This window comes from Rhinichthys klamathensis, unplaced genomic scaffold (assembly GCF_029890125.1).
Source record: "Rhinichthys klamathensis goyatoka isolate OS25496 unplaced genomic scaffold, OSU_Roscu_1.1 h1tg000079l_1, whole genome shotgun sequence".
Lineage (NCBI taxonomy): Eukaryota > Metazoa > Chordata > Actinopteri > Cypriniformes > Leuciscidae > Rhinichthys > Rhinichthys klamathensis.
The window spans coordinates 3829246-3856105 of record NW_026606621.1 but is presented as its reverse complement, the minus strand read 5'-3'; the positions used below and the strand labels follow the sequence as shown (position 1 = coordinate 3856105).

The window sequence follows — 26860 nt, the reverse complement described above, 5'->3', positions numbered from 1 at the left end:
ATTCAAACAATAAATACCGCTTTAGCGCTCTTTAATGTGGCGCGAGAGATCACTGTATCACCTCAGTTCAGGCAAAGCGTAGCGCGAGTTTTGAATAATAGATACCTTCAGTGTAATCTGTCAAAATGATGGATGGCTTTCAGATTTTACTGTCACTGCTAAAAAGATTCCGTCGATGACGGAAAATTTTTCGGTTAACGCGACCTCTGGTCGCTGTACACCTACCTCCTGTCACCAGGGGTCAGTGTCACTCGTGTCGCAGGATTCCATTCTGACGGAGGGTTTTTTGCTCAAACGCTTTACTCAGTACGGTTCTTTCGAATTTCTCTCTCCACCAGCATATACAATGTGGCAGCACTGCACCAAGGTCTATGTTGCTCAGATGTAACCAGCACATAAGGATTGCCAAGGTGGTCACATGGCCCTGAGGGGCCAAAGCACAACAAAAACATCAGTCTTGAGTGACACAAAGTCTCAGAGAGACTGTCTCACAGAAGAGGCCAAGCCCGTGACAGCGTATGGGCAGCAAGCGAGCAGGAAACAGCCCTGAGAGTTTGGGAATAAGAGAGAGAGAGAGAGAGAGAGAGAGAGAGAGAGAGAGAGAGAGAGAGAGAGAGAGAGAGAGAGAGAGAGAGAGAGAGAGAGAGAGAGAGAGAGAGAGAGAGAGAGAGAGAGAGAGAGAGAGAGAGAGAGAGAGAGAGAGAGAGCAGGATTCTTATAGAAAATAACTCTGACTGTCCTTATACAAAACTGCTTTCTACACACTATTTGAATGCAGATAGTCTCAATGGATGCTTATAGTGAAACAAACAAGTACTCATTTAATGCTTCACTAACCTTTTTTAGTGAAACAAGCAATCGTGCACTTTTTCTGTGTAACCAGTCACTTACATTGAATCAATCAAATAGTTATTTTATTTTTTTATCTGCCTTGTACGGTCTGGTACATAGTTGCTCTGATACAAATATCAGAGTAAAACATCTTAGCCTAGATATTATAGTGTGTTTGAAATCGGGTGTCACGTAATGCATACTAAGCCATTTCTGATACAACAGATTATATACAAAGCTAAAAAGAGATAACAGGGCTGAATCAAATCACTTCAAGATTTTATTCAAGAAGTGTCTTATAATGAAAAATGCATGAGTAACTTGAACAACAATGTGTTCTGACAGTAAGAGCATTTACTCATGTTTTAGAGCTCAGAGCTCAATGTTTTAGAGTTAAAAGCTAGTACATATAATTTATGAATTAAAACTCTGTATACATTCTAACTGATGTAGTTATATGGCATATGAAGTAATTGATTACTTTTAAATAAAATCTGTCATTATTTACATATATTCTTTTCAGTCTCAAAGCTGAAATTAACAGAAAATTTATATTGTTCTTCTCTACAACAATGATGTTTTACAGTACATGGTAGCTACAGATATGTAATTTTATCAGCTGAATATAACCAAACAGCTTATACAAGTTTATGTAAACAAAATTATGAGAGAATACACAAGAAAGATCGGAACACAATGATTTATGTGTACTACAGAGGAAAATAATAACAATAAAGACACTTTTTTTTCCCGTTGCAGGATTAGTTTGCCTGCTTAGATGATTAACCGAAGAAATAGATCTTTGTGTAATTTTCTACTTTTGTAAATTAATGGATATAGCACATTCTTTCAAATATTTTAAACATTTTTTTTATTTCAGAGAATTATGAGTACATTTTGCATAAATTAAAGGGATAGTTCACTTTGAAGTTAATTTTTGATATGTTTTAGCTTACCTCAAGGACATTCAAGATGTAGGTGTCTTTGTTTCCGCAGTAGTTTCAATTTTGATATTTTTAGGTCAAACCGTTCTTGTCTGTCAGTCATATAATGCAGGTCTATGGTCACCACCTCAAAGAGCATGCACAGAGAAGTCCAAATTAAACATGATTTAATGACTCGTAAATGTAAGTACACATTGATGGCCTAAGACACGAAACGAGTGGTTTGTGTGAGTATTTATATCGTTTTTACCTCTTGTAACGCACAGACCGAAGCGCCCGTGCCCTCAGATCACTTGGATGTGGCTGTGTTTACAAGAGGTAAAAACGATATAAATACTGTTCGTTTTCTCACAAAAACCGCTCGTTTCGTGTCTTAGGCCATCAATGTGTACTTACATTTACGAGTCATTAAATCATGTTTAATTTGGACTTCTCCGTGCACGCTCTTTGAGGTGGTGACCATAGACCTGTATTATATGCTTGACAGACAAGAACGGTTTGACCTAAAAATATCAAAATTGAAACTACTGCGGAAACAAAGACACCTACATCTTGAATGCCCTTGAGGTAAGCTAAAACATATCAAAAATTAATTTCAAAGTTAACTATCCCTTTAAGTGTTCATTTACTACACAAATGTTTTTTCGACTAAGGCCAGAAACTATTGCAACAGAAGCCCAAACAGGTACTTATGATGGTAACAAGCATAAGAAACAGACAGCGCTCTATCCTCCCTCCTGCTGTGCGCTACATGGCTTCATGCGGCTCGGTCACTCTTCAGTCTACACGTGGATTAGACACAGACCTCACACTGGCCACTCAACACAGGGCTGCACAGCCACAATATTTCAAAGGCAGGTAAATGCCCTCAGCTTTCCCAACAGGAAACGGATAAATCTGTGTACAAACCCAACATCCCAGCAGGCTCCGAGTGCGAGCGGGAAGCTGAGAGAGCCGCTTCATTTACCACATCGTTCTCTTGGGTTTGAGAAACAATCGCATGCTATGAAACAAGTCTCTAAACACACTCTTGTGCCTGTTAACACAACAGATTCGGTGGAATGTATACAGGCATAACAAATGGTTTACTTAGATTTTTTTACACTGTAAAGATGAATTTATAATTAATGACAATATCCCTGTTTCCATCAATTTAACTCTACACAATCATTTCTGGCATTTCCTATTGATCAATCAAACACGTGTTTTAAGAGATTCAACTCAGTTTTCTTCAGGTAAAACAAAGAGTAAACTGTAACCATTTTGAAATCCCTTGAAACTGTAAAAAAAATAAAAAATAAAAAAAGGTAACAATTTACAATAAGGTTGTATTTGTTGTATTGTATATAAATTAATGCATTTGTTAACATGAACCGATGTCATGGGACAGAAGAATGCAAACACAGGTAAATTCCAAACCGTGTTTGAGTGACATAAGGGACTTGAGCAGGAGATAAACTGGATTGCAGATCAATATGGTGATACTGGCAAGAAAGTGACAGTTCTTATCTGTTGCAGGTGGTGATGAGGAATAAATGAGAGAAAAAAACGGAAGACTTGAAGACGAAATGGTCACAGAAGATGCATGAAGAATTGACAGTTCAAGACAGAATTGCACAGGTAAGTTTCCACAGGTGAGTAGTCAGGTAAGTGTTCAGTGTTGAACAACGAGACCAGACAAATGGTGAACTGACTGGTGAGCTTAAAGTAACACTATGTAGTTTTTCAACCTTCATAATATATTTCCAAGACCCTTGTGATGGTACATCGACTTACAAAAGGTTAAATGAGACGTCTGCCATAGCCTGACGTGGTCTGTATCGCTTTTACTTGCACTATGCAACTTCGGGTTCCGGGTAGTAACCAGAGCACAAAAAGAACTACAAAATTCGACTGCTTTACGGCATACGTCACTTCCCCCACCACTTCCTCAAATTGTCTGTGGCCATAGCAGACATCCCAAGTCTCCGGGAGTCTCCCGCATATTGATAGCGTCTCCCTGATGCCCGCAAATTAGTTCAAATCTAGAGCACGCATGCGAGACAGAACACTGCGCGCATAACATACATAGCACGCGCACGGCAGAGAGGGAGAGAGCGAGAGACCTTGCGAGTGTGCCTCACGAAAGCTAGTCAACCCCCCCACCAATCAACATTCCAGTCACCAAGATATACCTCCCTGAAATGACTTCTTGCAGGTTGGGATGTCTGCCCAAATAATTTTGTAGGCTGAATGTGGAGTGTGAGCCAGGAGGGATTCTGGGTAATGTAGCATGCTGAGGTGACTGGACTGGTGACTGAGGATTGTGACACCAGACATGACATCATTTGCTAATCTTTGTTAATATGCATATACTAAACCATATTTTAACATTAACAGCTTACTTTGTTAACATTTTTGATTTCATACATTAGTTAATGTGAACTAACGTTGTAATACTCGAGACCATTTTTTTGAAGGTCTTGTCTAAGTCTCGGACTTTGTACCTGGACTTGTCTTAGTGTCAGACTAAGAGGACTCTGTATTTCATTTTAAGACCAGTTACGACCAAAACTGCGGGTTGTGGGTCAGAAAGCAACGAAGGATTGTGTCAAAAATGTCACCAAAATTAATATAAATGCCCACAAAATTCAAGATATGATTCCAAAAGAGTACTTGTATGAGATCTTGTTTTTTATATATATAATAACATATGATATATAATTAAGAAAGATCAAGAGAGCTATTTTCTCAAATATGAGCATTGTTTTATTGTGATATTCATTTTATATCAATTAAATCAATTACAATAAACAAGAAGTTGGTGTGACGGTGCTTCAGTGGTGGTCGCTACTAAAATAGCTTTCTTCTGCATTCATTGCGGTTCATCTAAAAGAGCATTGTGCACGCTGCAGGCTTGTCAAAACAACACGCTGTTCAGCGACCGTTCGTGTGGTCCGGGTGGTCCATCTGACCGCTTATATGGTCTCTGGAGGCCTGGCTAGCGCTTCCAAGACCGTCTCGCTGGCTCATTCGGGCCATCAGACTTGGTTATGAGATTCAGTTCACCCCGCGTCCCCCCAAATTCAGGGACTGAACAAGGATTATCCTGTCCTACAGTCAGAAATGGTCACCTGCTCCCTAGGTGAGTTCCCCAACTACTGGCGAACCCTGGTGGGAGTTCCTCCAGCACCCTCAGGAGTCAGACGTGGCGGAGACGTCCGACGCTAGGACTAGCACTCGTAAGTATGCCCAGTTGGTCAGCCCCTGTGCTGGGCTAGGTGCCCATATGTTGAGATTCCCCTTCGGGCAAACCCATATGTATTTTTCCATATGTGTATTTTTCCCTGTCAGCGAGCCCGTGTCTTTCCCTGGGCAGAGCCCGCTCTGCCGTCTCTGCCGGTATTGACTTCACTCTAACTAGGCTGAATCTACCACAGAGACCTTCCATATGTAGCACTGTCCTTCGGCCAGTCCATATGTGTAATTCCCACATGTTACCTCCCTACGGGCAGGATGTGGCCTCCGTAGCACCCCTTTCCATAGACATGCTTTTCCAGTGTTATCCAGTTGTCTCACTGTATGGGTCAGAAGGAACAGCAGTGATTGGCCTTCTCTGTGTGAGGCCCTGTCCCATCTTCCGCCCCTGTAGGTGCGGGAGGATTAGGCAGCCTACGCGGGGCGCTGGAAGGGGCAGCAATAGTGGCGCTTTGGCAGGGATCCCAATACGTACGTATGTCAACAATCTCAACAGGATGACTGTATCATTACAGGGACAACTGTAACCACCTGCCTAATATTACTAATTACTAATTCCTTGGTTTTGTTTATTTTTAATATTAATGCGCTATTGTTGCACCAGCACAGTAGTTCCTCAGCATATTTGATATATTCAACATTTTTATATACATTTTTTGTATTGTTTTTATATATTTATTTTAAGAAAATGAAGGCCAGCCAAATCTATATCAACTGTGTATTTAAAAATGTAAAAATTCTAATAATGAATCATAAAATCGTTAATATACAGAGAGAATAATATAGGTCATAGGACACTTCCCTTTATTACCAACGCATTCATCTGACAACTGACAATTATACCCTCTGTGTTTGTAGCATTTTAAATGCTGATGTAATGTCTAAAAATAGAATTCTGACATGCAAATGATGAGTTACATAATTCATCATAGTTAGCACAGCATTATCAGTACCTCTATTTTGATTATACATACAAAAAATGCATTAGATCAAGGGCTTAAACAAACAGATGACATTAGATGTCACTGTAATGGCAAAATTAAAACAATAACACTAAACTGTACATTTTATTAGGCATAGGCTTATGTCCCCACCATGTTTTGCCAAATTGCGGCTTTGTCCCCACCACTATTTGTAAGCCATTGAAAAAACAGCTTGTGATACCCATGAACAACACACATCTCCAATCCCCCATTCTTCATAATTTCATTAATACATACATGTAAAACATGAAACACATCTGCGCCAGACTCGTTTAGTGATCGGCCGGCTGGTTTATTATCCGATGAAGCAGTACAGTAAAATCACAGGTATGCTGTGAGTAACCAGCAAAATGGTTGAGAACTAATACAGAGGCTATGTCCTAAATAATACATACATATTAAATAATGAGGCTTCTGCTTATATACAGTAGTTCTATGCTTCTAGCAACCTTTTCAGGGCAGCCCTTAAAGGAAATCAGTGTGAAAGGCTATTCGATTACTCTGTGTTCATTTACATTTATAGAGTTTGCACAGATTCACTTTACACACTCAATATTGCGTTGAAATTGTAGTTATTTAGTTATTTGAATAGTTTGCGCGTCTGTATAGTATTGCAGTCTAAATTGCATAGCACTTAAGTGAGTCACTGGCCAAGGGCTAGTTTCGATTTATCCCATTTCCGGATTATTTGAGGGTGCTGTGTTAATTGCTGGGCAGAGACAGCCACTGTACACAGATATAAAGTCGAAGACATCCAGGACAAGGCCAGGACAAACGGTCAGTCTGTGGAATCGACAAGAGCGCGCAAGTAGATTTTTTCTTAATATCCAGTTCTCCTGTTGTTTCAGCTTAGTTTCTATCAGAAGGTAGGGCTATTTTCGATTCTGTGTTTATTTTAATTTTTTACCTTCTCACAAATCTGTATTTTAATTAGACGCGTTGCTACTTTATAACAGTAAATTGAATAGTTTGCGCGTCTGTATAGTATTGCAGTCTAAATTGCATAGCACTTAAGTGAGTCACTGGCCAAGGGCTAGTTTCGATTTATCCCATTTTCGGATTATTTGAGGGTGCTGTGTTAATTGCTGGGCAGAGACAGCTGTCCTCACTCAGTACTTTGAGTGCATTATATCTATGTAGTGTGCGCGCTGTTGCGGAAGCGTCAGCGGAAGCGTATCAGCCTCCTCGTGTGAAGACCGACTCGGGTAAAGACCATCGACTCTACCTGTGCGACTCCACCGAGCAAAGACATCAGCTAAGCACTTAAGTATCTACATCTCCCTTCCCTTCCCTACTCCTATCCTTATCCTATTTCCCTTAAACGTCATGTGCTTTCAATACATTCCTGTTGTCTCTCGACAACGCTCACTCATCACGTACAGAAGGCAGCGCAATCCTGCTAATCTGCGTCCTATTCTCTTATCCTCACACTCACCTCTCACTCTTTCTATGGGTCTATGGAACTGCCAATCAGCAGTCAATAAAGCTGACTTCATTCCAGCTTTTGCTTCTCATTCTACTCTTAATATTTTAGGCTTAACTGAGACCTGGATCCGTCCAGAAGACTCAGCAACCCCTGCTGCTCTCTCTAACAACTTCTCTTTCTCTCACACACCTCACCAGTCCGGGAGGGGTGGGGGTACTGGTCTTCTCATTTCTAACAATTGGAAATACTCAACTCTCTCCTCTCTATGCAATAACAACTCATTTGAATATCATGCTATTACACTTACAATTCCCATTAAGATCCAGATTGTAGTCATTTATCGCCCCCCAGGTCAACTGGGAAGCTTTGTAGAGGAGCTAGATGTGCTGCTGTCCTCTTTCCCTGAGGATGGCACTCCACTCGTAGTCTTTGGTGATTTCAACATTCATCTAGAGAAGCCGTATGCTACAGACTTCATCTCTCTCCTAGCCTCTTTCGATCTCAGACGGCTCATCACCACAGGTACTCACAAGTCAGGCAACCAACTGGACCTGGTTTACACACGCAACTGCATCACAGACAACATTTTGGTGAAACCTCTTCACGTTTCAGATCATTTCCTCATTACTTTCAATCTACAACTCACTACCCACACTCCACCAACTCCCCTACCAGTTACTTTCAGACGAAACCTCCGCTCACTTCCTCCCTCCCATCTTTCCTCTGCTGTGTCATCCTCTCTTCCCTCACCCTCAAAATTCTCATCTCTGGATGTGAATACCGCAACGGATACTTTATGCTCCACTTTAACTTCTTCTTTAGACACTATCTGCCCTCTCTCCTCCAGGCCAGCACGCGCCACTCCCTCTAACCCGTGGTTATCTGAGGTTCTTCGTGAACACCGGACCAAACTCAGAGCAGCGGAGAGAAAATGGCGCAAATCGAATGATACATCTGACCTGAGTATGTATCAATCTCTGCTCTCTGCTTTTTCTGTTGATGTTCACGCTGCAAAATCTTCATACCTCCACAACAAGATCAACACCGCCCCTAACACACGAACACTTTTCAAGACATTCAACTCTCTCCTCTGTCCACCACCACCACCACCCACCTCCTCTTTAACTGCTGATGACTTTGCTAACTTCTTCACTAACAAAACAACAACTATCAGCAGTCAGTTCTCTAATCCACACACACAGGAACCTAGACCAACCACTCCCACAGCCAATAACCTTCTCTCCTCCTTCACTCCACTAACCGAGGAAGTAGTATCTAAACTTCTCCTCTCCAGTCATCCTACCACCTGCCCTCTGGACCCCATCCCCTCACACCTTCTACAAGCCATCTCTCCCACACTTTTACCAGCACTAACACACATCATCAACTCATCCCTCCACACTGGCATTTTCCCTACAGCATTTAAGCAGGCTCGGGTAACTCCACTGCTTAAAAAAACAACATTAAACACATCACTCCTAGAGAATTACAGACCTATCTCTCTCCTACCATTCATTGCGAAAACACTTGAACGAGTTGCTTTCAACCAAGTATCATCTTTCCTGTCTCTGAACGACCAGCTGGATGTCAACCAATCTGTCTTCAAGAAAGGGCATTCAACCGAGACCGCATTACTATCAGTCACAGAAGCCCTGCGGATCGCTAAAGCTGCTTCCAAGTCATCAGTTCTCATCCTCCTGGACCTCTCTGCTGCCTTCGACACTGTGAATCATCAGATCCTTCTGTCCACCCTCTCATCACTGGGCATCACTGGAACTGCCCTCCACTGGTTTGAGTCCTATCTCACAGGTAGGTCCTTCAGGGTCGCATGGAGAGGCGAGGTATCCAAAGCACATCAACTGACCACAGGGGTTCCCCAGGGTTCAGTGCTTGGACCGCTCCTCTTCTCCATTTACACCACATCACTGGGACCCATCATACAGGCACATGGTTTCTCTTACCATTGCTATGCTGATGACACCCAGCTCTACCTCTCATTTCAACCAGATGATCCCACAGTAGCTGCTCGAATCTCAAGCTGTCTGGCGGACATCTCGGCATGGATGAAGGAACATCACCTGCAGCTCAACCTGACAAAAACTGAGCTTCTCATCCTCCCTGCTAATCTGTCTCCACAGCACGACTTCACTATCCAGCTAGATTCTTCCTCAATCACCCCATCAAAGTCGGTCAGAAATCTTGGTGTAATCTTTGATGACCAGCTGACCTTCACAGACCACATTACAAAGACAGCTCGATCATGCAGGTTTGCACTGCACAACATCAGGAAGATCAGGCCTTTCCTAACTGAGCATGCAACACAACTTCTTGTCCAGGCCCTGGTTATCTCTAGGCTTGATTACTGCAATGCTCTTCTGGCTGGACTTCCATCATGTGCAACTAAACCTCTACAAATGATCCAGAACGCTGCTGCTCGTCTGGTCTTCAACGAGCCCAAAAGGGCCCACGTCACTCCTCTGTTCATCTCCCTGCACTGGCTACCACTCGCTGCTCGCATCAAGTTCAAGGCATTGACACTTGCTTACAGATTGACCACAGGCTCAGCTCCCTCCTACTTTCACTCGCTCCTACGAGTCTACATCCCTACCAGAAGCCTACGATCAATCAATGAGCGACGGCTCGTGGTACCTTCACAAAGAGCCACAAAATCACTCTCCAGAACATTCTCATTCACGGTTCCATGCTGGTGGAATGATCTCCCCACCCTCGTCCGTAATGCAGAATCCCTGACAGCATTTAAAAGACAACTGAAAACTCATCTCTTCCGTGAGCACTTAACTTAAAGTGAACTTAAAAAAAAAAAAAAAAAAAAACTTTAAATCCTCACTTGTCTGGTTTATGCTACTCTGAGCAATGTTTGAACTTTGTATTTTGAGCACTTCTTGGGTTGCTATTGTCTCTTCACGATGACTCGTTTGGTTAGTCCTCAGATGTAAGTCGCTTTGGATAAAAGCGTCTGCTAAATGACTAAATGTAAATGTAAATGTAAATGTAAATTTATCTAAAATATCGTGCTGTCAACTGGTTACCAAGTTACCAAGCAAGCACAATGATTGACGGCATCTTACAAATACTTTTTCTATTATTCATTTGAATTCACTAATCATTCTGGAATTATTATCTGTGTCTTAACAAATAAGATATTCTGCTTCAGGCACATCCCTAGTGCTATAGATACACAGTTGCAGGACTATAAATTCGAAACATCTAGGTAACTGAGAAAATATGTTACTATAAAAATGGACCATAATGTTGTCTGTAAACGCATGTAAAGGATTAAAAACACTATTATCTGTTGTTTACTGCTGTTGTCAGTGGCCTTTCAATCCCATTTTCTCATTGTAAACAGCAGTGGGGCGATAGAGTGACCCGTCTGGGTAACCCGCATGATTCAGCTGCCCCAGGGAGCACAGATGATTCAATCATCATGCTCCACCTACACAGCAGCATGATGGAGAGATGTCAGCCTAGGTCTCAGCAGCATTTGTTTGGCTGTCTAGATTTCATTTAACACCTGTTCATGGTCAGCTGTGGTTGGCCTTTGCAGGGACCGATTCCTATGTAGCATGTGACTACACAATCAAAAAATCATTTAATTCAAAAGAATCTTGCTGATTGAGTAGAACAAAATTCTTTGTTGGGGGTCACTTATACCTTATGCCCCTGGGTTCCCATTAACCGACAGGTTACACTTTACACTTTTTCGGTTACACTTTTTTTGAAGGTGTCTTTGTTACAGTGTAATTATACATTTAGTACTGAGTAATATCAATTAAGTACATATACTTACTATTGGTTTAGGATTAGGGATTGGTTTAGGGTTAGTAGCATGTAATTATGCATAATTTATAATTATTACTATAGATCTTATGTAGCTCCACCGCTTTTCAGCACTGCGCTCATTGTGTTCTGTCTTCCGGTTTGTATTTCCACAGCATGAAGATAAGATCTTACGGATTTATGAATGAACCGCTCGTTTTAAAATCTTCCCGGTCTACTGACATTTGTTATGACATCTGCTTCAAACATTACAATGCTCATGATAACTTTAGTTAACTCTACAATAAGTAAATCCACTTCACCAGCGAAAAACTAAAGTTCAAAGACAAAATTCTATGGCGCATAAGGTCTATATGCCTAACATGTAACGTGTAAAAGAGACACTGTAAAATAAAGTGTTAAAAAATAAATAAATAAAACTCTCCAGGCAAAAATCACACATTTCATTTTACGTATTGTGAATACTAAATGTAAACAAACGTACATTTAGTATATTAATTTGTTTACATTTACACTCCACTCTGTGTCTAATCTGATTGGCCAGGCAGGGTTAGAACCCTGCCTGGCCAATCAGATTAGACACACTAGGGGACTAAATATATTATGTACTATGTGCAATATGTTATGCATACGTATTATGCCATGACTACTTTCAGCTCTATAAAATTGAATAAATATTATATCCAACTTTATTTGCATACAGTATACTCTCTCATTAAGGCCCAGCTCTTTATATGGATTGGATATAAGTATGTCCAATATGATCATACAGTACATCATGGGTCTCCAACACTGCTCCTGCAGAGCTAACTTCCAGCAGACTTCAGTTCCATCCCTGCTCCAACACACTTGCCTCTAAATTTCAAGTAAACCTGAAAACCTTGATTAGCTTGATAAGGTGTGTATGATTTGGGTTGGAGAGCTAAAATTTACTTCTCAGGCTGCGTTTAAGTCCTATTTTTTGTGCCCTTCCCTCGCTAACTCTGTCTTACGTAGCATGAGTGCCCACTACTAGCAGAACCCTTGCAATGTGTTTAAATGGAACACGCTACGCTTTGATCACTGGGAATCTGCAATGGAGCCGATTTATTATTTATAGTTTTTTTGTCCATTATGAATTTGTTTATGCACCATTCTATAGGCCTGTATGCATGCTTGGGCTATTAAAAATATAAACAAATATTACATATTAATATATAATATGTACGTGGTACTTTGTAAAAGAAAAAATCCTACACACTCAAAGTAGACATGAAAAATTAGAATCTTGGGCCCCGAGAGCCAAAGCAGTGATGTTTAAGAATTTTTGTCAATATTTACAAAAAAATATTGACTAACACTGCAATAAATTATATCTATAAAAAAACAGTCAGGCGGCTGAGAGACAAGTCCGAAGGGACGTCTGCAAAGTGCAAAACCCAAAAAACGTTAAATAGTTATTAACTTCAATGTTACACACTGTAGTGTCACCAAATTCAGTTTACACATCAATGGTCTCCAACTGGTCATACTACAACACTTAGTTTGATAAAATGTGCACATTTTATATTATGAAAAATATTCATTAACTTCACTGTAACACTCCAAATTCAGTTCACACATCACTGCTCTCCTGCTGGTTATACAACACTTAGGGCCCTATTTTAACGCTCTAAGCGCATGGTCTAAAGTGCACGGCTCGAGTGCACTTAGGGCGTCCGAATCCACTTTTGCTAGTTTAACAACAGGAAAAATGGTCGGCGCGTTCGGCGCATGGTCTAAAAGGGTTGTCCCTATTCTCTTAATGGATAATGAGTGTGTTTTGGACTTTACGTGCAATAAACCAATCAGAGTCTCATCTCCCATTCCCTTTAAATGCCAGTTGTGCTCGAGCCATGGCGGATTCGCTATTTACATGGCGGTATTTGATAGTGGAAAGACCAAACGCGCCTCCAGAACGCAAATGGATCAGCTCGTGTGTGAGGTTAAAGTACACAAGCAGACCATCTATGGGACAAGCCGGATTCCACCCTATCTTTATGTACATAATAATAATCTTTAACATTGTAATCCTTTTATTTTTAATATTTGGCATGTTTGTGTGCTGCTGCGCGTCCCTGTGTGTGTAATAAGCAGAGTGTATGTGCATTGTGCATTTATTTTGTTATTTAAAGCGCAGTCTATTTCAGTTGCCTCAAAATAGCAACGTGCCATCAATGCTCCTGAACACACCTCGTTTTCAGACCAGCAGCCCATAGGCGCACAAATGGGTTCAAATGCATTTACTATTTAAACAACACGCAGGATGTGAAAATGATAACTGCGTCGGGCTGAAACTAGCGAAAAACACTGGCGTCGTGCCTGGTGCTGCATAGCGCTGTGTGTATGATAGGGCCCTTAGTTTGGCAAGTAAAAGCACATAAAAAATAAGAAGGCCTATTCTTTACACAAATGATGTTGGTACGCAGCTAACATACTAGTTCCAACCATAGCTTTTGCATGATAATTACTTACTGAATTTGATGGCATTACACTGCATAACATTGTGAAGTTTTTGAATATTTTTTCTAATAACGGTGAAGTTTTTTGTTTTGTTTCATAATAAATAATCATGAAAATTATGAATTGTTATCAAACTAAGTGTTGTAGTATAACAAAGCAGGAGAGCAGTGGTGTGTGAACTGAATTTGGTGACAGTACATTTTGTCACAGTGAAGTTATTGAATATTTTTCATAATATAAAATGTGCAAAAGGGTTTTGTCGTTGTCTATTTCACTATGATTGTAAATAGGTGTCATTTGTGTTTTAACAACGTTTAGCTCACAAATATATCGATCCGTGAAGTTCGAATATGTGAATATATTGCTAACTTCACTGAACTCCTTTAGTTAAGCACTGACTGCATTTCTTTATATTTGAGTCCAAGTTCAAACACTATGAAACGCTTCATTGTTAACATACAGAGCTGTCTGAAATACTGCCAGTGGGACATTAAACAGGACTGTCTGTCCGAGCTTCCAACATTTTTTGCGAGGGAATGCAAATATCTCTGCGAGGGAACGCAAAAGTTTTGCGGGGGAACGCAAAGTTTCTCGAAGGAACGCAAAATATTTGAAAAATATTTTTTTCTCCCATCCCAAATTTGTCCACCACCAAAGAGTATAAACTACACTGAACAAAATTAAAAACGCAACACTTTTGTTTTTTCCCCCATTTTTCATTAGCTGAACTCAAAGATGTACACAAAAGGCCTATTTCTCTCAAATATTGTTCACAAATCTGTCTAAATCTGTGATAGTGAGCACTTCTTTGCCGAGATAATCCATCCACCTCACAGGTGTGGCATATCAAGATGCTGATTAGACAGTATGATTATTGCACAGGTGTGCCTTAGGCTGGCCACAATAAAAGGCCAGTCTAAAATGTGCAGTTTTACAGTATTGGGGGGGTCCGAAAACCAGTCAGTATCTGGTGTGACCACCATTAGCCTCAGGCAGTGCAACATATCTCCTTCGCATAGAGTTGATCAGGTTGTTGATTGTGGCCTGTGGGATGGAGTGGCCTGTCCACTCCTCTTCAATGGCTCTGCGAAGTTGCTGGATATTGGCAGGACCTGGAACACGCTGTCGTATACGCCGATCCAGAGCATCCCAAACATGCTCAATGGGTGACATGTCTGGTGAGTATGCTGGCCATGCAAGAACTGGAATGTTTTCAGCTTCCAGGAATTGTGTACAAATCCTTGGAATATGGGGCCAAGCATTATCATGCTGCAACATGAGGTGATGGTCGTGGATGAATGGCACAACAATGGGCCTCAGGATCTCGTCACGGTTTCTCTGTTCATTCAAGAATGCCATCAATAAAATGCACCTGTGTTCGTTGTCCATAACATACGCCTGCCCATACCATAACCCCACCGCCACCATGGGCCACTCGATTCACAACGTTGACATCAGCAAACCGCTCACCCACACAACGCCATACGGGCTGTCTGGCATCTGCCCTGTACAGTGAAAACCGGGATTCATCTGTGAAGAGAACACCTCTCCAAAGTGCCAGATGCCATCGAATGTGAGCATTTGCTCACTCAAGTCTGTTACGACAGCGAACTGCAGTCAGGTCGAGACCCCGATGAGGACGACGAGCATGCAGATGAGCTTCCCTGAGACTGTTTCTGACAGTTTGTGCAGAAATTCTTTGGTTATGCAAAACGATTGTTGCAACAGCTGTCCGAGTGGCTGGTCTCAGATGATCTTGGAGGTGAAGATGCTGGATGTGGAGGTCCTGGCCTGGTGTGGTAACACGTGGTCTGCGGTTGTGAGGCCGGTTGGATGTACTGTCAAATTCTCTGAAATGCCTTTGGAGATGGCTTATGGTAGAGAAATGAACATTCAATTCACGGGCAACAGCTCTGGTGGACATTCCTGCAGTCAGCATGACAATTGCACGCTCCCTCAAAACTTGCGACATCTGTGGCATTGTGCTGTGTGATAAAACAGCAATTTTTACAAATTAATTAATTATGATCAATGTATCACTTTTTATTGTAAACCTGTGGTAAAACATTGATGCTTGGGTTTTAAATCTTTAAGTAAACAACAAAAATGCCAGCAAACGGTCGCTTTTATCATGTTCGTTTTGCGATCTCGCTAGTTTCCAGTGATTTCTTTCTGATTAGTTTTCTGATAAAACGTCCATTTGTTGGTGAAAATATGGGTTTGTGTGACGTTGTTCCAGAGAGGCGTGTTGCGGGCGTGTTTTAGTGAAGGGCTGAGGAGCTTCTGGCCCGACAGTGGAACCGCAGCATGGTTTTGGGCTCGTTGCTACTGGCCAAAGGCTTTTAGCCCGGCAGGGCCCGGTTGAAGCCCTGGCTCGCACTGGCCCGACAGTGGAAATGCGACTATTGTAGCTTTTAATTCTGTGGAGGACTCTAGCCTAAAGACACATCCTCACTAGGATGTAGCCTTCCGTTGCAACCCAGAAGCAGGGTTGGAGACCTTTGCATAGATAGTATATACTGTAGCAAATCTCAACTGCTCGATTGCTTGTATTGTTGCAAAATGTAAACTATATTACCGCCCAGCTCTAATCTGCAAAATGAAATTATGAGACATGAATATATTATAAACATAAAAATCATGATTTTTTGTCTAATCCTGGAATTTAAAAAATATATATATTTTTTTTTACAATTGGTAAAATAGTTCAGTTTTCTCATGAGATTGGGCTGGCAATAAATAATAAACTAGTAGTAAGAAATAACTGAAAAAAAATGTAATTATTGAAAAATAATGCACATCCGGTAATGATCCTCATTGCGTCATGATTATTATGCAACACTACTTTCTTTCTATAGTACAGAACCATATTCTTGCATATCATTTTAATTTTAGTACAGAGGCTTTAGCTTTTTCTATTAGGTTATTGGAGAAAGAGAGTGGGATTATTGTTACTGATTTAAAATATCATCTGCATATTTATTCTCCAATGGAACAGAAAGGTTTTTACTGTGTACCTTTAAATGCAGTGCGTATGTCTGATAAGGTTAGACTTCAACCACAAATAAATCCAATGCTTTGAGGGCAGATCTGTCTGAGACACACTTGAATCATAGTGAAGATTTGAAAACTGGGTGAAAATGCTGCGATGGCTGTCATGTAGCTGGAGGTATATCTCAAAGCTACCACAGATGTCTTGAGTGGAACTGCGCATGAGATGAATCTCTGCAAATGAGCTTTAATGTTTCTCTTCAACACTCTCTCAAGCATCTCTGAGACAAGAACTTTTCACAATCGCATTCCTAAATGACCCAAGGATCTACACACTGACACAGAGAAATATTTAAACATATTTCCAACATAATATAATGACCGTACTACAGAATGAGGACAGTGTATATCATATAATGTGACTGCTCTCTCTAGAAGAATGAATAGTGATTATATGAAATGGTATGTAAGTGTGTTGTGTGTCATTGTATATTTTTGCCAAGGTTTTTCAGTTATGGACTCTCATTTGACCTCCGTAATGTGATGTATTTCAAGGGGAAACAAAGTTCCTTCAGTCAAAGGCCAGCTCCTGTTTATATGAATAGTAAATGGTCAAGATGTTGAATCAGTGGTGAATTTCAAATCACCAATAGCAATAAAATTTTTACAATAATGAAATCATACATTTTGCTTCTTAAAGGGATAGTTCACCCCAAAATGAAAATTCTGTCAGTAATTACTCACCCTCATGTTGTTCCAACCCCGTAAGACTTTCGTTCATCTTCGGAACACAAATTAAGATATTTTTGATTAAATCTGAGAGCTGGATCACTCCTCCATAGGCTTCTTAAGGGATCGAAACTGGCCGGCCCAAAAGTTCGTTAAAAGCTTAAAATAGTCCAAGTGACTACAGTGGCTCAACCTTAAGTTTATCAAGCGACGAGAATACTTTTTGTGCGCAAAAAAACAAACAAAAATAACGACTTGTGAAAGCCATCAGCGTTAATCACAGGTTCGCGTTTATCATTTCGACGGAGGTGAATCAATCAAAGTTAACTTTAGCTGGAAGTAACATTATTCAAGAACCGCTATAACGCCAAAACAATCTGTTACCTTAAATTATATGTTTATCTCTGTAAAGCTGCTTTGAAACAATTCATTGTTAAAAGCGCTATATAAATGAAGATGACTTGACTTGACTTGACTTTATTCATCTATTCATTTCCTTCTCTGTTGGCCTCGAGATTTCACGTAGTGAAACTACGCAAAGCTTCTAGGTTGTACGTCACACGCATCACACACATGACCAGCGTCAGCCAATAGTGCGCCTGCGTGTGATGTGCAACACAGAAGCGCTGCGCAATATCACTATGTGAAATCTCACGGCCAGGAAATGAATAGTTGAATAAAGTCGTTATTTTTGTTTGTTTTTTTGCGCACAAAAAGTATTCTCGTTGCTTGATAAACTTAAGATTGAGCCACTGTAGTCACTCGGACTATTTTTACGATGTCTTTCATAACTTTTGGGCCGGCCAGTTTCGATCCCTTAGGAAGCCTATGGAGGAGTGATCCAGCTCTCATATTTAACCAAACATATCTTAATTTGTGTTACGAAGATGAACGAAAGTCTTACGGGGTTGGAACAACATGAGGGTGAGTAATTACTGACAGAATTTTCATTTTGGGGTGAACTATCCCTTTAAGCAAAAAATCCTGTTTTTCAAGTTGGTTCAGATAATGTACATGGAGTAAAAAAGACAAGGCAATTACGAATAAGGAGACAGGAGAGGTGAAGAAAGCTACTTCATTTTTTTTGGCCACATTTATATACTACTTTATTTAACACCGGAAAGACAGCATGAAAAGCATTGGCAAAGAAAAAGACTAGTGTCACAAACAGAATATGAAATCATGTCACCCACATTAGCACTGTGGTTTAGTATATATATTATAAAAGGCGCCAACAAGTGAATCATAATCTTCGCGGCTGGCAAGTTTAAATAAAAGATCAAGACCTTTTGTGTGATATATAAAAAGCACATACCAGCTGTTAAATTAGACTATAACCAAATACTCCATCAAATTCATTAAAACATACAAGCATAATTAATTGAAAAGTCTCAATTAAACCTTTGGAATACATTTGTAGTTTGCTTTGTTCAAAACATGGAGATCACTACTGAGGTCTCTTTAGATGTCAAGGTCTATATTTTTGCCCCTGGATTATTACCCATCATGCATGAGTGACTGTACTATGCTTTGGGAAACGCATATGTGTGATCCAAAAATAGATTTGCCCTAAAAGCGAAAAAATAAAATAAAAACAGACTCTCTCAGAACATAAGAGGTATTAGTATATTTGATCATATTCCAGGATATTTGTGATTATTGTTATGGTTGTTGAGAGACTGACAAAAATTCATGAAGTGAAAGACAAACCAAGGTTTATACAAACATGGCTCCTGGCCTATAACTAGATGACTACTAGTACCACAACTCAATCCTGTTCTGGGCCACATTTCCCAATAACAAAGTCACTGTTGGCTGTGGAAAGGAAGTGCAGTTGAGGCGGGATCTAATCGTAGCAGTCACTTTTATTAACAATTCAAACAAAATAACAAGCACGCAATCTTGCTTTTAAATGTGTGGGACTACAGAGAACACACTCGATTCACAAAATGCACATCCAAATTCAAAGATAAGGTGCAGCCCTGCTGAAAAATCCAGCCTAAACCTGCATAAATTCCTTGTTTGTCCAGGCTGGTTTATGCTGGTTAGAGCTGGTATAGAGCAGGTTTAGTGCTGGTCTAGCTGGTTATGCTGTTCTCAAGCAGAACAGAGCTGGTGTAGCAGGTCTACCAGTACTCCCGCTTCACGAGTGGCCACTCCAAGCTGGTCCTGGTGTGCAATATATAGGTAACACTTTACAATAAGGTTCATTAGTTAACATTAGTTAATGTATTAACTAACATGAACTAACAATGAGCAATACATTTGTTACAGTATTTAATAATCTTTGTTTATGTTAGTTAACATAAATACAGCTGTTCATTGTTTGTTCATGTTAGTTAACAGCACATTAACTAATGTTAACAAATACAACCTTCGATTTTAATAACGTATTAGTACGTTGAAATTGATATTAACTAAGATTAATAAATGCTGAAGAATTATTGTTAACTAATGTACCTTATTGCAAAGTGTTACCAAAGTATACTGTATACTGATGACCAGCAATGCTGGATTTTTCAGCGTGGAGTTTAGCCTTGCGGTGTCCAATGCTGATAGTTTAAATTCATTAATTTGCATATGCAACATTCTGTTTAAGACTGAACTGATGCATGACATAATATTCCTAAAAAAAGACCACTAGACCAGCCTTTCTCAAAGTGGGTGCCGCGGCACACTGGGGTGCCCCCTGACTTTGTCAGGGGTGCCGTCAAAAAATTACGTAGGCTAAAAATATATATATATATATATATTTGAATTTACATAAATACATTCTTCTTCTTTTTAAACATATGAACGTATTAATAAAATTGTAAATTCATTTTAGATAAATATATATATATAAAATTAACCATAAAAATCCGTCTCACAAGACCGAAGTAAGACACACACACAACTTGACGCAAGTGACGCAACCCATAGCACCGCGTTATAGCAACAACACCGACCGCGCAAACGCGCGTCACACAGCAACTGCAGGCTCTGACAAACACACATACAAACTATACTATACTTCTGCATAACGTGTCTCTTTTTACAACAAAAATGTGAATTCTGCCGGTATTCAGACAGTCCCATGCATACAGATACAGATCCGGCCTACAATCGCCTACGTAGGCGAAATTTGTTTGACATTTCTAATCGTAAACACAGCCATGTTGAAGCCTGCAGTAATGTTTTTTATTGATGTTATGGCAGTCCACTCTGCTTATTGTTTTTCGAGAATCTTGCACTCCTGTTTGTCATTGTGCACGAAACTTCATGCCAATAAATCATCAGAAATATTGCTGACTTGTCTCAAGCGCACTCTTTACGCTCGTGCTAATGCCTGTTAGTTGTCCGTGGATTTGCCTATATTTGGCGCTGAAAATGGAAACGTCTTTAGACATGGAAAATCGATTTTACAATCGATTCAATGAACGTTTATGTCTCAAAAATCGATCAGGATTTTTTCACAAAAGTGATAGCCCTGTAAAGTTGTTAGTATTATTGTTATTGTTATTTACAGTTCGCATTATGCTCTGTTCATTACTGTTCTGTCTAAATAAACAGGACATTTGCATTTACATTTGGGCTATGCAGTGTTTTTAATTTATATTTTACACTGGGGTGCCTTGAGATTTTATGCACTTTTGAAAGGTGCCCCGACTGAAAAAAGTTTGAGAAAGGCTGCACTAGACCATCATGACTCGCAGTCTTAAGAAGATGTGGCAGAACTGTCACTTCAGAAAAAAATAAGCATGAGTTTTGAGCATGCTTCAGTATTAATGTAATGTATGTAACAGTAGTGGAAATGTGTTTGATGTGTGGAGTGTGAAGTTCTCAAGCTGACACATCAGTTTTCTTCATCCCACACTCCTGCCCATCTGACCAGCGAAGAGTGGCCGGCGCTGATTTTGGAGGCATTAATGTCTGTCCGCTCATGCCAAATTTATGTGTGTGAGGAAAGCCCAGATAATACCCAGAGAGCCGATCTCTAAGCCTGACTCAGCAGTGAGACAACCTTCCATCTGTGTAACAGGCCACAGAAATCTCCATCAGAAGAATGTATTTCACATTATCATTCTGTATTACGTTGTGCTTAAACTTTATCCTCAAACATGCTGAATAAATAACGGTTATGCTATCAAGCGAAGTGTGTATAAATCTCGGTTTAAAATGCAGTAACATATTTCCAACTAAATATCTGTGTGGGTAAAAATGTAATGGGATCCACTGGAGGCAAGTGTAGATGAGAACTCAAGTGCAGTTTATTACAAACAAGATTAAACATGAAACAACATGGCGTGGCATGGCATGAAAAACTCAAAATGAAGACATGAACTTACACAACAGAGGTTACAGTGAAACAAAACTTGACAAAGACACATGGCAAACATGAGGGCTTAAATACAAAGACAAGAGAAGGGACACCTGTGAACAATGAACAGATGATTAACCAATGACAAGACACATGGCAGGATCACATGACAAACAGGGAATCACATGACAGACATGGAACATGACATGAACAAACCAAAACGTGACAGATCCCCCCCTCTAAGGGTGGCTCCAGACACCCAAACAAAAGAAAAAACTGTCAAGGAGGATGGTGAAGGAGAGGCGGACTTGGGGGAGGGATGGTGGGCCGGGGCCAGGACATGGGACGTGGCATGGTGTGGACGGGCCTGGGTAGTGGCATGGCGTGGACGGACCTGGGCCGTGGCATGGCGTGGTATTGTGAAATCTTTTTACTTTACAAACTTGTGTCCTTGTAATTTGTGCTTGTTCTGGGACCTGGAGACGGCGGGGTTCTCTCTCACTCTCTCCCTGCAACTTTTGTTACTTTCCTTTCCTGCCCCTAGTAACACTGAAACCGATCGTAACACTATAAAAAGTATCAAATCCAAAATTTTAATTTACTCTTAGATGTGCTTAATGGTTTGGGGATTATGTAATTTTATGACTGTCAAATGATCATTTTGGGCTTAGATATGTAGATATGAGAAGAGAGTTAACAGGAAATTGAAGAGAGAGGGGGGAATGGGTTCAAATCCCCTGTATGTGTTTACTGTATCAAATTAGCTCAAGGGAAATATTAATAATTAACTATAACTCATTATATTTAATTATAAATATTTGGATCAGTTAATAGAATTAACTCGATGTAGCAGTTAAACTTTAGGGTCATTTGTCCTTCTAGCAGGGCATTTGCATATATAATTTGATTGGGTGTTTAAGAGAAGAACCTTCAAGATTCTTCTTATACTAATGTGTCACAGAGTTAGCAAAATGTAATGTAAATTTAACAAATAGGGAACGAAAATTGGAGTTCATAGATACCAAACATAATACACATGTGATTTTAGTTAACCATAGTATGCAATTCTGAAACATTAATCCAAAAGAGTTTGAATGAATACATAGGCCAAACCGTATAAAAGGAAAATCATGAGATGGGAAAATTGGATACATTTATACATTTCTCAAGTGATTGTCAAAACTCTCTGTAAATGTATTTGTGTTTGGAAAAGTATTATCAGTCTTAACGTGTCCTGTAACCGGACACCTAGTTGTGCGTGTGTGTTAGTTGCAGTTAACTCTAGCCCATGGTTTTAGGTCTGGAAAAAAAAAATACAAAAACCAAGAAAATGATTGGTAAATGAAAAAAAGAAATACCATTGTTTTTTCCTATACATGTAATTTCATGTCATTTTATTTTTTAAACAACTGAGTCCTGGTGTCCTCTAGTACAGAGGATATAGCATATATTTTTCCCCTTTTGTTTCTTATACTCTAAACCAAGGGTGTCCAATCCTGCTCCTGGAGGGCCAGTGTCCTGCAGAGTTCAGCTCTAACCCCAATTAATCACACCTGAACCAGCTAATCAAGGTCTTACTAGACATGCTAGAAACTTCAGGCAGATGTGTTGAAGCAAGTTACAGCCAAACTCTGCAGGACAGTGGCCCTCCAGGACTGAGTGTGGACACCCCTGCGAGTCTAAACAATGTAATGACATGAAAAAATACTAAATTCAAAAAACATTTTTTTCCTGGGTCTTATGAGGCTATTAAAGGACAGTCCCCATGGAGTTTGGATTTTTAGTTCAAGGCAAGGGCACAATGACAACAGCTCACGGATCGGAAATATTCTGACATCGATTTCTCATTGATGCCAAGTTCACACTTTAAAGCCAGCAGCCTGTTTGTGTTTTGCTGATAATATCATGACCAAGAGGCAATCTGCACTTTCCATTTTATTGTGTGGTGGCAGTATCCACCGGCTCTGTGGAAAATGTTAACCTCTAGACGGAGAGATTCGGCTTTGCACTGTGTCTCTACAGCAAAGCTCCAACAATGTAGTGTATGATGAATAGATTAATTATGCAACCTAACATGATTAATTAGTAGTAAATTACTTTGTAACAAATAGCTGGCTTGCTGAACATTTCATTAGATACAACCAATTTTGAATACTTGATTCTGATTGAATGAGGCATTTTAAAGGGGTTGGCTAATTTGGATGAATTTTTTATAAATGCTCAACTACTTCTAAGGTGCAACTTTAAATTGGAAGTGAGCAGGGCAAGGACCAGGGCAAATGTGACTCGTCATTTGGAACACACTTGGTGAAGGGAGCAATGAAAGATGCTTTATCTTCACCTGGAATTTTACCATGACAACTGTTATTATGACAGGAATCTCTTTCATTTTATTATTGTTAATATTGTTGTATCTAAATATACATCTTGCAATTGCCTTTGTGTGTTATTTCAAATGTCTTGGTGTATTCTTGCATATGTGTCCCATCACAATGGGTGCCACTAGACAGAGTAATTTTTCTTCTGTTAATCAAATTTACCTTTTCAAAATGATTCTGTATCATTCTTCATCAACCTCTTCCTCTAACTCCACCCCATTTCATTTTAAGGCATTTCAATACAAAAGTAAATAAGCAGAAGAACAAGAACAACCTCTGATGCAGATCTGGTGTGTGTGTGTGTGTGTGTGTGTGTGTGTGTGTGTGTGTGTGTGTGTGTGTGTGTGTGTGTGTGTGTGTGTGTGTGTGTGTGTGTGTGTGTGTGTGTGTGTGTGTGTGTGTGTGTGTGTGTGTGTGTGTGTGTGTGTGTGTGTGTGTGTGTGTGTGCGAGTGCGCGTGTGTGTGTGTGTTTCAGGTAAACCCTAAGTTATGGGGAAGATGGCGATATACAAAATCTTTGACCTTGTGGGGACATTTTTTGGTCCCCATGAGGAAAACATCTTATAAATCAATAGTGATCACTCTCTGTTTCTCACAAACAGACTCACACATAACCTTGTGGTCAATGCAACCCCGCTACTTAATTAGCAAGCACCACTAATGTACAGTTTGTCATGAAGCATATAAAGCATTTGCCATTTTACAGCAGTAAGATGACATATCTTACTGCCTTAAAAGGGCAAATGCTTCATATTTTTTTATTAATTAGTGAAGGAAACAAATATATTTCCATAAATGCTCTAAGCACATTCTCAACTACTGAACAGATGACCCTGTGGTTAAAAAGGTCTAGTTCTTCTCATAAAAATTCAATTGGATTGTAACCTACAATTTAAACGTCAATTAAAATTTTAGGCTCTGTTGTCTTTATATAAATGATATGTGTGTGTCTTTGTTAAGCCTGTGTTTTGATACTCTGGGCTCGAGAGTTTGTGAAAAAGGTAGGCTGTAATTAGTCTATCAATATTTGTGCCTTCTCTTTGTAGTTCACAGTAATCTTCCACTGTGCATTTCGATAGATGCTGAATCTGATGTGGAAATACCAGAGCATTATAATAACTAATAATAACTAATAGTATCTGAATATAAGGCATTTTTCACTTTAAGTCCTCATGAACAATTACATATAACCTATTAATGATTATATACCATCTCAACATTAATTATTAATATTGCTGTGGTTTTCAACTGGTAAATTGTTTGTGAAATTTTTTTTATCAGAATATCAACTTGCCTAATAATTATGCACGCACTGTAAATAAGTTCATTTCTAGGTGGTTCATACTGTAGCTACCTCCGACAACAACAGCCAATCACGTTGGTGGATAGGAAAATTGGCAAATTGCAATTCCCTCCTTGTCAGGAAGGGATAACAGTTCCATCAATGGGACAACAAGAGATACAACCAAATTTGGAGTCTCCAGCCTGTGTAGAAATTCTAACAGACACAACAAGCAACAAGTTCAAGCACTTTAAGGTTACTCCATCAGGTTGTTCAAGATTGTTAAGGAACCTTTTGCACCACTAGTCAGCCTGACTTCCAAAATACCTTCATCTGTAATTTCCCCCTAATAAGGACCTTCTCTGTGCTCGCTTTTCCCCTCGCACATTCGAGGTTCAGCACTTGAGCATGCAAATTTAATTCCAAGGTCCCTGAAAACTGTTTATATTGTCAGTATATTGCTTTCCAAATTTGCTTTAGAGATTGTATAGCTGATCATGCCACTTAATAACAAATAATCTTTCTTTTATATTGCTGATGAGGAATAAGGTTCTTCGCCTTATTGGTTTCTTTGAAATAATCTGTTTATCTTTCCATAAGATAATATAAATCTGCAATAGCAACATCCAACTTGACTACTAGTATTTATCCATCTTATGCACTTTATTGCCATATCAATTTATGGTATTCATTTAGTAACTGTGTTAGATACTCTTGTATACTTTTGTTAATAAAAAAAAAATTCATTGCTTATGTCTGCCTTGTGGTGATACACAGTTAAAAGTTACACAATATCTAACAAATCCTTCAGATTGGTCAGCTGACAAACCCTCTCTAGTGTACATAATTTTATTGATTGAACAAGGGTCATCTAACACTTCAAGTGACGTGTGACCTACATAATTTGGTGCCTTGTCTCATGATCTCTCCATAAACAGCATACTTGTGAACATTTCTGTGACTTTATGGTGTAATTCAGTGTTAAGTAAGGGGTAATTGAGACAGAAAAGGGCATTGTTAATAATCTAATTATGTGTCATCTTACCAGCTCACATTATTGTTATCATGTTCATGTGACACTATGGATGAGGTCATCATTGACCTAGAAACCTTCTACTATCCCCAATGACCAGGAATGGACCATATACTATATCAAAGAGTATAGACAAAAAATAGTTTACTTAGAATTAGAAATGTACTATGTCATATGTTTAATGCTTATCAGAATATTAGCTACATCAAGCAATATGCAATGGCCAGCAGCCATATCACCCTGTAGCCCAAGACTGGTTGCTCACTGAAGCTAAGCAGGGCTGAGCCTGGTTAGTACCTGGATGGGAGACCTCCTGAGAAAACCAGGTTGCTGCTGGAAGAGGTGTTAGTGAGGCCAGTGGGGGGGCGGTCACCCTGTGGCCTGTGTGGGTCCTAACATCCCAGTATAATGATGGGGACACTATACTGTCAAAGAGCACCGTCT

General features: G+C 39.8%; 1 protein-coding gene and 1 pseudogene across 1 annotated transcript in view; one reads left to right on the top strand and one right to left on the bottom strand.

Moving 5' to 3' along the window:
• The window catches only part of il1rapl2 (interleukin 1 receptor accessory protein-like 2), a 524364-nt gene that overhangs the window by 227573 nt on the left and 269931 nt on the right, over positions 1–26860 (bottom strand). The window lies entirely within an intron of this gene.
• LOC130085482 (5S ribosomal RNA) lies at positions 26639–26755 on the top strand (annotated as a pseudogene).